This window comes from Dasypus novemcinctus, chromosome 26 (genome assembly GCF_030445035.2).
Source record: "Dasypus novemcinctus isolate mDasNov1 chromosome 26, mDasNov1.1.hap2, whole genome shotgun sequence".
In the NCBI taxonomy this organism is placed as follows: Eukaryota; Metazoa; Chordata; class Mammalia; order Cingulata; family Dasypodidae; genus Dasypus; species Dasypus novemcinctus.
Window position 1 is genome coordinate 2181773 of NC_080698.1, and position 11306 is coordinate 2193078.

General features: G+C 55.6%; 1 long non-coding RNA gene across 1 annotated transcript; it reads right to left on the bottom strand.

Annotated features, from left to right (window-relative positions):
• Window positions 1-402: 402 nt before the first annotated feature.
• Window positions 403-5757, bottom strand: LOC139437618 (uncharacterized). Its single transcript, XR_011647486.1, has 3 exons — window positions 5709-5757; window positions 5464-5527; window positions 403-3338 (listed from the first exon to the last, which is right to left on the bottom strand). It is a non-coding gene; the product is annotated as an uncharacterized lncRNA (long non-coding RNA).
• Between the last annotated feature and the right edge of the window lie 5549 nt (window positions 5758-11306).

Genomic DNA, 11306 nt, shown 5'->3' on the forward strand with positions numbered 1-11306 from the left:
GCCAGGGGCAGGTGGGACAGACCGAACCCAGTGAGAACTGTTCCCTCTAACACAAATTCAGGGACAATAGTCAGAAAAATTGGGAATGGATGCTGAGAAGGCAAAAATAACAGATTTCTACTACAGAAAGAGAAATAAAGCAGAGAAACAGAAGAGAGGAAACAATTTCTTCTTGTGCCAGAGAGGAAAGGAAATTGGGCAAGAGGGATGGAGTGGTCTGGACCATTGTGAGCCGTTTGAACTGGGAGAATATTCCAACCATCAAGAAAAATACCTGAGGCTCCTCCCTTGCCCTGGGCCAATGTGAGACTTTCCTGGGCCTTCATGGGCCCCTTCTTCCATTAAAAAATGTCTAAAATGATAGTTTATTACTGTTGATACAAAGATAAACAGAGTCCAGGCTGGATTTGTTGTTATTTATTCATTGTTATCATATTGATTTTTTTCTACTGACTTTTTAAAAAATTAAAATTACATTTTCATAGGCCTCCGGAAGTACGGCAGTGCTAGGTAGCGTGCCTACTGTGCGTTACAGGGGCACTGGCCCCTGCTCTTCTCTTCTGCACCTTCCACCCCGAGACGCAGGCCTGCCAGGCCCCTGAGCATCGACTCTTTCCGGGTCTGCTGGTCCATCCCTCGGCCACCAGCTCCTGCCGCACCGCCCAGGGCAGTCTCGGGCTGCGCATGGGAAGGCTGGAAGAGCAGCAACGCGGCACCTGCGCCAGCAGCTTTCAACAGTAACCGCACGAGACGGGGGTGCAAATCCTCCGGCGCCTCGCCTAGTGGCTGGAGCTCAGAGGCTTGCGTCCTTCCCTGACTCCTGGACCCCGCGCGGGCTGAGCCTCCAGCGGCCTGACGTGGCCGCTTGTTGGGTAGTGAGCCTTCCCTGCCTAGCTCCCGGCCAGCGCTTCCCGGGATCCCCTCCCAGGCAAGCCTCTCTCGCTCAAACCCTGGACCGCGGGTCCACCGCTGGGAGAGCCCAGGTGGAGGCACAGTCCTGGGGAGGGGGTGTGGGGATGAGAGGAGGCGCTCTGAAATGCCGGGCTTCCCACCGCAGGGGCAGGGAGAGGGGAACCCAGGCACACCCGCCACGCTCTCACGGAGAATGCGCGGCTGGGAGGAGCGGGGAGAATATCATTCCAGCGGTTTTTCTGGCCCTCAGACTTTCTTAATTGAGACTTTCCTTCATGTTTCAATTCCATGTGAAAATTTCAGCCTCGGCCAGAGAACGCTGGACTGTTTAATTCCATCCAAACCGCCTGAAGTCTCCTCCCGGGGTCTGGCTGGCTGAGTCATCTAATTTACACAGACCGACGGCAGAGGCAAGCGCTTTGACAATGTAAGGGCTTATGGGCAGACTAATTCATATTAATCAGCTGAGCTATGTTTTCATTTGCTTTAATGTGGTGGAGCTGGCCCTATGACTGCCCCTCAGAATGCGACTTTTAAATGAACACATATTTTTGGAAAAATCACTTTCCTGCAGCACATCCAGGGTTCTTTTTAAAATGCTTTAACTTGTAGAATTCCAAGTGAAGGACTGTGATTTACATTAGGTCCTAAGGAGAGAGTTCGGAAACTCTGGGAGAGAGAAATCTGAAGGAACCACACGTTTTCACAGGATAATTCACCAGTGAAACTTTGAAACAAATGTGTTTCATTTCTTTCCTTAAAATGGTCTCATGGTTGGAAGCGGATGTGTTTCAAGCAGTTGGGCACTCGCCTACCACATGGGAGGTCCTGGGTTCGGTTCCCAGTGCCTCCTAAAGAAGACGAGCTTGCAACGGGCTAGTGTGGTGAACTGATGGAACAATATGACACAATGAAGAGACACAAGAAGGAAACACAATGAGAGACACAACAAGCAGAAAGTGGAGGTGGCTCAAGCCACTGGGCACCATCCTCCCATATGGGAGGTTCCAGGTTCAAGTCCCAGTGCCTCCTGAAAAGAAGACGAGCAGACAACAAACAGACACAAGAGAGCAGATAGTGAGCACAAACAACGAGGTGGTGCGCAGAGAAATAAATAAACTAAATCATAAAAAAAAAAGGTCTCATGGTGTACCTCACAGAGATGCAGCCAGAATTTTCCTCTCCAATGTCCCTGAGAGGTCGGATCCATACAAGATGAAGATTAAAAACAAACTCAGAAAGAGATGACTTTGAATCCAGGATCCACTGCTAGTTTCCTCATCTGAAGACTGGAGACTCGTGGGCTGAGGTCACACACAAAGGGCTTAGCATGTACTAAATACTCAACAGATCACAGTTATTATTGTCCTGTGGTTTCTGCTCTGAGCCAACGTTCGCTTAGCCCAAGTTCCTCTGACATTCTGATGAAGTTTCTGGATCATTCGCAATGTCATCACCAGGTTCAAACCTGCTCTGCCTCAAGCCGGGCAGTCCTCCGTGTGGGTGGCCGCCCGGTGCAGACCTGACAACTGCAGGAAGCTGCTCCCACACGTTTCTCCCAAAAGCCCAATCCCTCGGTCTGCCGTGCCCAGCATGATCCCTCGGTCTGCCCCACGCCCGGCATGACCCCTCGGTCTGCCCCGCGCCCAGCATGCCAGACACGAGTCGGCTGGACTGACCTGTCCGGTCGGGAAGGTCCCTGAAGGCGGAAAACTGGTCACCTACAAGGAGGTGAGGACGTGAAGGTGAGGTAAACAGGTGAGAGAACAAGCAGGGGCTGGAGGACCGAGAGGCAGAAGGAAGCTGCAGCCGGGAGAAGGGGCGGCGGCCCCTCGGGGGACGTGGATTCTGGCTCCCTAATGGCCACCCCGATGGCCCTGGCGCTGCAGGTAACAGCTGCAGCAGACGTCCCGTCCTTTGCTCTACAGTTTGCAAGAATGTTTCCGTACCCGTCCCTCCACCTCTGCTCCGCACAGCTCTGCGCTCCTTGCTCCACTGCAGCTCCTCTGCCTCTCTGGCTGGCGCTAACCAGAGGCTCTGCTCCGTCACGGTCTCCACATCCATGTCTGTTTCCCGGGCAGAGGCCCCGAGGCCGAAGGGGCAGGGGCAGTGAGCTCGCCTGGAGGAGGCCTCACCAGCTCTGCCCTGCACAAGCAGAGGGGCCAGGGCGAGCCACGGAGCCTGTGAAGGGAGGACTTGGTCGCCTCCGCCACGGCAGGGTGCTGGGATGCTCCGTAGCTTTACATCGCTCAGCTCAGGGTGCGTCCCCCAGGGCCTTGCACCTGCTACAGGGTGTTAAACCAGAAGTTCCCACCAAGACAACGGGACACGGTAATGTGAAACTCTGAAGTCAGACGCCTGGTGCAAACGTCACAAAGGACATTGTCAGGAAGGGGTTTCATAGCTTCTGAGTCACCACACCGAGTCTGAGAAAACAAAACAGGAGAAAGAGGAGGGGGGAAGAGAGAGAAGGAGAAGGGGGTGGGGTGCAGGGGGAGGGGAGGGGAGGAAGAGGGAGAGGGGGAGGGAAAGGGAGGAGGGGGAGGAGGGGAAGAATATGGGGAGGGGGTCAGGAAAAGGAGGAGGACAGAGGAGGGGGAGGAGGAAGGGGAGGGGGAAGGGAGGAAGGCTGCGTGTGGGGACAGGGAGCTGAGAACGTGGCTCTTCATGGGCCCAGCCCGGGGGACAGAACAAACGTCAGCCAGCATGCCTCCCCCCAGGCAGGGAGCAGGGCTGGGGGAGAGGAGCGCAGGCCTGGATCCCGAGATCCCCAGAGCCTGGATCCCGAGGTCCTCAGAGCCTGGATCCCAAGACCCACAGAGCCTGGATCCCAAGGCCAGCAGAGCCTGGATCCTGAAACCTGCAGTGCCTGGATCCCGAGGTCCCCAGAGCCTGGATCCTGAGGTCCGCAGAACCTGGATCCTGAGGCCCCAGAGCCTGGATCCCGAGGCCCGCAGAGCCTGGATCCCGAGGTCCACAGAGCCTGGATCCCGAGGTCCACAGAGCCTGGATCCCAAGGCCCACAGAGCCTGGATCCCAAGGCCCCCAGAGCCTGGATCCTGAGGCCCGCAGAGCCCAGATCCCGAGGTCCCCAGAGCCTGGATCCCAAGGCCCACAGAGCCTGGATCCCAAGGCCAGCAGAGCCTGGATCCCGAAACATGCAGTACCTGGATCCCAAGGTCCCCAGAGCCTGGATCCCAAGGCCCACAGAGCCTGGATCCCAAGGCCAGCAGAGCCTGGATCCCGAAACATGCAGTACCTGGATCCCAAGGTCCCCAGAGCCTGGATCCCAAGGCCCACAGAGCCTGGATCCCAAGGCCCGCAGAGCCTGGATCCTAAGGCCCACAGAGCCTGGATCCTGAGGCCCGCAGAGCCCAGATCCTGAGGTCCCCAGAGCCTGGATCCCAAGGCCAGCAGAGCCTGGATCCCAAGGCCAGGAGAGCCTGGATCCTGAAACATGCAGTGCCTGGATCCCAAGGTCCCCAGAACCTAGATCCTGAGGCCTGCAGAACCTGGATCCTGAGACCCCAGAGCCTGGATCCTGAGGTTCCAGAGCCCTGATCCCGAGGTCCCCAGAGCCTCAATCCTGAGGCTTGCAGAGCCTGGATCCTGAGGCCGGCAGAGCCGCTCCCCCAACAGGCTGGGCTGGCCGAGCTGGTTAGGGCAGTTAAAACCGGACAGTCCCCGTGGCAGCATGTCTTCCTGAGAGGGAGGTGAACGGAAAATGGGTGGACTGAGAAGCGAGCCCCCCGAGCGCCCATTGCCGCCCCCCTACCCCCGCCAAGGGCGGCTGGGCAGGGGCCCTGTGGCCATGGCGCCTCTTGATTCCCCAGTCCCAAGGCGGAGCCTGGAGGCCCTGCCCCTCCACTCCCAACCCCACGGCCTCGGGCGGAAATGATCGGGTACGACCAGTAAGTCCAGCCTGGCCGGTTCCCCCGGGCCGACGCGCCTGCCCGCTGGACTCTGCCCCCGCGTCTGGCGCGGTCCCCGCGGGCACGGCCGGTGCTGGCCTGATTTGGTTTTGGCCGAGCAGATGACGCGTGTACATGTTGAATGAGTGAACAGACTTGGAGCGCCACAGGGCGCCGCTGCCTGCCTCCTCCGTCTGGGGTGTCTCTCCAAGCCTGAGACGGCACAAGGGCCCTTGTTGGGGCAGGGGGGGCGGGAGCAGGATGCAGCAGGGGGCGGGCGAGGACGGGGGCGCTGGGGAGTTGTCCACGTGGTCCACCTGCGCCCACTGGGCTCGTTCTGCCCTGGGAGGGGCCGAGCTGCCTGGTGACAGGGGCAGCACCCCCCCGGCAGTGCTCTGGGGAGGGGGCGGCTGAGAGCCCAGGAGCTGGGGGACACGGCCCCCCACCAGCCTGGCAAAGGCGAGCTGAGTGGGGCCGCAGCAGTGCCCACGGCCACCCAATCCCACCCCTCCCCAGCAGGCATGCCTGCGCACGCGGGGGTCCCGAGATTTAAAACCTCAGAAAGCGAGAGCGCTGTGCCTTGGGGTGGGGGCTAAGCCGGGCTGACCGCCTGGGGCATCTGGTGCTTTCCAGTGGTTACCAAAGGAGGCTTTGTTTCTGTTTGCTTGCTGGTCCCCGCAAACACAGAAGCCTCTGTCGAGGACCTGGAGGGGAAGTGGGGGCTGAGGATGATGGGCACCCCCCCCCCTGCCCCATCAGCTCCGAGAGGGGTCGAAGGCTCAGAAGCCCCCAGGAGGTCAGGCCCACAAGCCCCTGCTCTAAACCCTCCCAGGGCCGCCTCCGCCCCCTGGCTCCTGCCCTCTGCCCCCGGCCCCTCCCACGCACCTCTTCTTTCGCTCCAGCCACCACCAAGCAGGCGACTCTCCTTTGGGCTGGCTGCCGTCTGCCTGGACGGCGTCCCCCTGGCCGAGCAGGGCCCCACCCCGCGCCCTAACCCGCCCGCCCCGAGGTGTCCCGTTTCCTCCTGGCCGATCCTGGCTGATTGCATCCCTCCTGACAGCGCCCGCCCCGCAGAGCCCAGTGCACCTGCCTTCCCCGTGGACGGTCCCCCGACTCCAGGCAGCGAATCCAGGGGCGGGGGCCATTCGAGGCTGGAGGCGGAGGGCTCAGGCATTATATCTGGGAGAAGTTGAGTTTGATGTTCCACTGAGACATGTGGACGGAAATGTCCCGGAGACAGGTGGCGAGGCCCGGCTGGGCGCAGGGGCCTGGGTGAAGCTCGAGCCCTTCCGGGAAGCTGCTGCTACAGTCTGGGTGAGAGGGCAGCTGGGAGCGGAGCCTGGTGCCACCTGCGTTCTGGAGGCGTGTGCCTCATCCTCCTGGCTTCCTCCACCTCCCCCAAGCCCCTTTCTCTCAGCACTAAGGCGGCAGCCCAGGAACTGCGTCCCTCTTTCTGCGCCCTGACCAGCCTGGCCCTTCGTGAAGGCAGGCCAGCGACGGCTTCCCTCCTGGCAGCTGTCAGGAGGCTCGGAAGCTCCATTCCGGGGAGGCCCATCTGCAGGGTGAAGGGGGAGTACACATGGAGATGGGAGCATCAGATAGGAGTCCAGATCAAAGAGGAGCCAGGGTTTGTGGAGCCCTTTCATCCTCATGATGAAAGGTGATGCACGAAGGTAAATTATCATGATTATTTCATTGGGTTCCAATTGGAAGTCGCTTTATCTCCCCGGTATGGACAATAGCCAGCGGCCTGCAGGTGTGTTTCTCTGACACACAGACAGGCTAAGACACACGTGTGTATGTACAGGTGTGTGCATGGGGGGCACGTGTTTTCATCTCTAATATAACATCACCGGCACGTTCTTTATTGTCAAGGAAGAGAATCACAGACTCAAACCCTCACGTCCTATAGATACAGACATATCATGCAATACACATTTTTGTAAATGGGTAAAGAAAAAGCCATAAAGTAAGGGGGAAAGGAAACAGGAAGGACATTTGGATTTGTCAGCGTCTCTCCGGAGAGAGCCTGAGGACATACCATGCTCAGAATAAAGCCTCCATTTCACGGTGCATCGGTGGGAAAATTAACAAGCTCCCCTCGCCCTGTTTCATAATTCATTTTCTTTGTTTTAGATATTGAGCTGAGCCAGTGTCTTAGAACCAGGAGAAATAGCTTTTAAATACAGATCTGGGCCTGGAAGTTATTCCTTGCCGTGACGGAACGCCAACTTGTCCCATCATTAAGGAGACGGGCATCATGTCACTTTGTCATTCAAATTCCCTTTCGATTTAACTCCCCGTCCTTCATTTGGGCTGGCTGCAGTGCTGCAAAGAATGTGGTTTCCTGGGATGGAAATGTCCCCAGGATTGCTCTTGTGCTTGGATAGGGAGGCCCTGAGCTTGGAGCGAGGACAAACGTGTGTGGGAGATGGTGGAGGGGAGCTCTTCCCAGGCCCGGCACTACCCGACCCTGCACAGGGGAGAAGCTGACTGCTGCCCCCAGCAGCTCATGCCTGGGGAAAGCGAAGGCCAGGGAAGGTGGCCATGAGGCTGGCTACCACGGCAAGCCCCAGGCTGGGCTGCCAATCGTGGTTGACACCTTCCACCAGTTGGGGCACTGGCATCCTGGTGACACCTGCAGAAGGGCAGTGATCTGTGGGCGCTGAGATGGGGAGGCTGGAAAGGACCCCCTACGTGATGGGGAGCACAGCTCCTCTGCCCGCACAGAGGGAGGCTGAGATGATAAGCAGCCATGCTGTGTCCATTTCCATTAGGGACATGGAGACAACTGTATCTTGCCTGGTGTCTGCCTTGTGACCTCATCATCACAGGCAGTAATCCAGCCGTGTCTGGGTGCCACCAAATAGCCAATAGTCTAGATTCCGTTTTCCCTGCTTCCTTTTATATTTTATATTTTATTTTTTTAATTAATTAATTTTTATTTTTAATTCATTTTTTAAAATACTACATTCAAAAAATATGAGGTCCCCATGTACCCCCCACCCTCCTCACCCCACTACTCTCCCATAGCAACACTCTCCCCCATCATCATGGCACATCCATTTCACTTGGTGAATACATCTCTGGGCACCGCTGCACCTCATGGTCAATGGTCCACACCACAGCCCACACTCTCCCACGTTCCACCCAGTGGGCCATGGCAGGACATACAATGTCCGGTAACTGTCCCTGCAGCACCACCCAGGACAACTCCAAGTCCGGAAAACGCCCCACATCTCATTTCTTCCTCCCATGCTTCCTTTTTTATTCCAGCAGAAATAGAGGGTGTCCTCCCCTAAGCACGCAGGGGGGATGCAACTCAGAGGGGGTCCCCCCAGGGACTTATCGGACTCTTGGGGCGAGAACAACAGGCTCAGGTGGGTCCGTGGACTCCCCTTGATCCTTTAGTCTCAGACCCAGCGTCGAAGACCGAGCCAGGCTCCCCCAGAGCACCTCTGCGCTGCCAGCTGGGCCCCTCTTTGGGAAGGTTGGCTAATCCCCCTGGTGCCCCGTTCCACACTCTAGTCAGTTTGTGGCTCAAAATGCGCTTTATAAACACGAGCTCTTGTCTTAAGATCAACCAGGGTCATGCCAAGCAAATTCTGCCCTCTGGGCAGGGACCCACCGTGACCAGGTCTTTGCAAAGTCCTAGGAGACCAAAGCCCTCGGGAAGGAAGAGTGGATCCAACTCTTAGTGAGCTGGAGGCAGGAGGGAATGGAGCCCTTGAGCCTCGGACTGACAAGCACGAGAATGAGTTTTACCTCCATTTCCAGCAACTACCAATACACATAGTCCCTTCCCAAAAGGTCAGGGGCCCCAAAGACGAGACAGCTGCCCTCCCAGCCCCTAGTTCAGCACCTGCTTGCAGCTCTCGGATGATAAGACAAGCCCAGATCAAATTACCTGGCAGCGGGAGAAGCAATGAGATGAGGATAGAGAGCACGACTGGGCAGCGATGGTCAAGGTCGGTATTAAATTTTCCAGGAAATAAAACATTGCTCACTCTGTACACCGAGGGAGGCACCTCAGAGCAGCTAGCACCAAACAGGGTTACTTAGAGAAAAGTAATGTCTCCAGTTCTACTAGAGGGACTAAGAGTCTAGTCCAGTCTCATTCAGCCATAAGATAGGAGAATGAAGGTGAGGGCACAGATGGACATCACAGAGCAAGTGAAGCCAGAAGATAGGAGGATGAAAGCAAGGGGCATAGGTGGACACCATAGAACAAGTGAGTGGCCAGGGCAAGAGGACCTTCAAGTGGAGCAATCACTGGTCCTAGCTCCCCATCTCCCCATCTCTTCATCTCTCTCCACAGCAGCTCGGGACAAATGCTCGAATCCCTCAGGGCTTTGATTTTTTGTAAAGTGATGCGGTGGGGATCTCGTCAAGGTAAAACCCCCCTGGCTTGACAAATGTTTAATTCTTTAACACCGACGTCTTCACAAGGTGTTCCGTCTGACGGCGTGCTCTTTTGACTCCATCATTTTATGGCTCTAAACCTCAAGATTTTGGCTACAGAGTACGCCAAAGATTTTACTACATCTTTAACTAGTTTGATTCAAACCACAAGCTTTGTTTGGGACATAGCATTAGCTCTCGAAATGTCAATGAACCAAGGGAATTTTGGGGGATTAAGGAACAGTTCTGGATCTTATTTGTGGTGGCAGTTGCATGAATCTAGGCACATGTTAAAATTCATAGAACTATATATCAGAAAGGTGAATTTAACTGTATGCAAATTTTAAAAGTAAGAAAAAAATTTTCAGTGATCCTCCAGTATTAAATGAAGCCAATTTCCAATGAGATGAGTGCTCCTCCTTCATCCAAAAAGCAAAAAAGAAGCATGCAGGTGTGTAGAGTGACCACATCAATGGCCACAGGTCCTCTCCTCTTGCCATAGTCGTGCATCTTGCCATGTAACGCTCTGGTGACCTCCCACGCTCACTGCATCCAGCCGTGTGGCTTGCTTTGTCCAATGGGAGGTTGGTAGCTGTGACACAAGAGCTGCTTGAACCAGCACTGCTGTGATCCCATTTGCGCTTCTGCTCTTGCCTTCTGCCATCGCCATGACAACATGCCCGGTTTAGCCTCTGGAGAGGAAGGCATACAACGCGGGGAGCAGAACTGAGTCACCAGAGGCATGCCCGTTGAGACAAGCCAGCAGTCAACAGCTAACAGATGTGTGAGTGAGTTCTGAGACCAGAATTGCCGAGCCAACTCCACCTAAACCGCCAGCTATGGGCCCATGAACTAAATAGATGCCAATTACTTCAAGTGACTAGATTTTGTGTGTTATGCTGCATTACTGTGACCATAGATAACTAACGCAAAAGCTAAAAATTATGACCATAAAAATACGGTAGGATGTAACCAAGAAAAGAATTAGCTCTGGAGAGGTGGAGAACTGTGGGAGTCGGGCACACTGTCCTGAGGTGACCTTGTTTGAAAATCCAGGGAGCCCGGCTGGATGACGCTGAGCAGGACTGGAGCAGAGCCAGTCCAGGGACGTGTCTCCATGTGATCGGCTCATGACTCTGCCCCGCAGTGAGGATCTCTCCACGCCTTTGAAGTTGAATCTCTGAATTCAAAGATAGATGACCTCAGAGGAAAACAAAAAAGTACTTGTAAAAATATCGTGCCATTTGTAGTTGTCCACAAATGTGTGTAAGTAACACACGCGTCTCCATCTACGTACACTCGTGCGCACACGGGTGCAGGCACACGCACCTGCTGCCAGCGCCCCCTGACCTCGTATCTCCTCCAGCCTCTGGTCTCCTAGCCCATGACTCTGTGCACCGTTTTGGCCGCGGCTCCTGCCCCTGGACTTGTGTCCACTCCGAGGAGCTTCGCCTTGACCTTGGTCTCTCTGAGGTCACCTTTGGCCTGGTTTCAGAGGTGAAAGCAGGTGGAACAGCCAATTCCGTACACCAGGGCTCAGAAGGCTTTTCCTGGGTGCTGGACAGTTCAGGTGATGGCCAGTCTGCTTCTGCCAGGCCTGTTAGCTGGCCGGCCTGGTGCAGCTCCTTCTTTAGGCCCTCACTGCTCCTGACAGCTTCCATCCCCACCCGCTCTCCAGTATAAAAACAAAATGTGAAGACCAATGACAAGCCTTAAGCTCCTGGCATACCGTTTTGTTTTCATCCCCTTTTATCTATTTATTTAGAGGCAGGAATGTTCTAGAAGCCTGGACCTTCCTCCCTGCCCTGGTGTTGAGTCCTGGGTCTCCAATACTCTTGGGTCATTGAGCTGAAGACAATTTGCATAACCCACACTTAATGGGATTGAGATCATTAAACATGGAGCATTGGCAAAATCACACTTTGTGGTCAGAGAAAAGCTGTTAGGGTTGGAGGGCATTGGGCAGTGGGAAGCACAGTGCCCGCAGGGGAAAGGGCCTCAAGAAATCAGAACCTTTCTGGTGACCTGGGCGATATCCCTTGTCTCGCTCATCATCAGCTCTAACCATCCCATCCTGCCCTG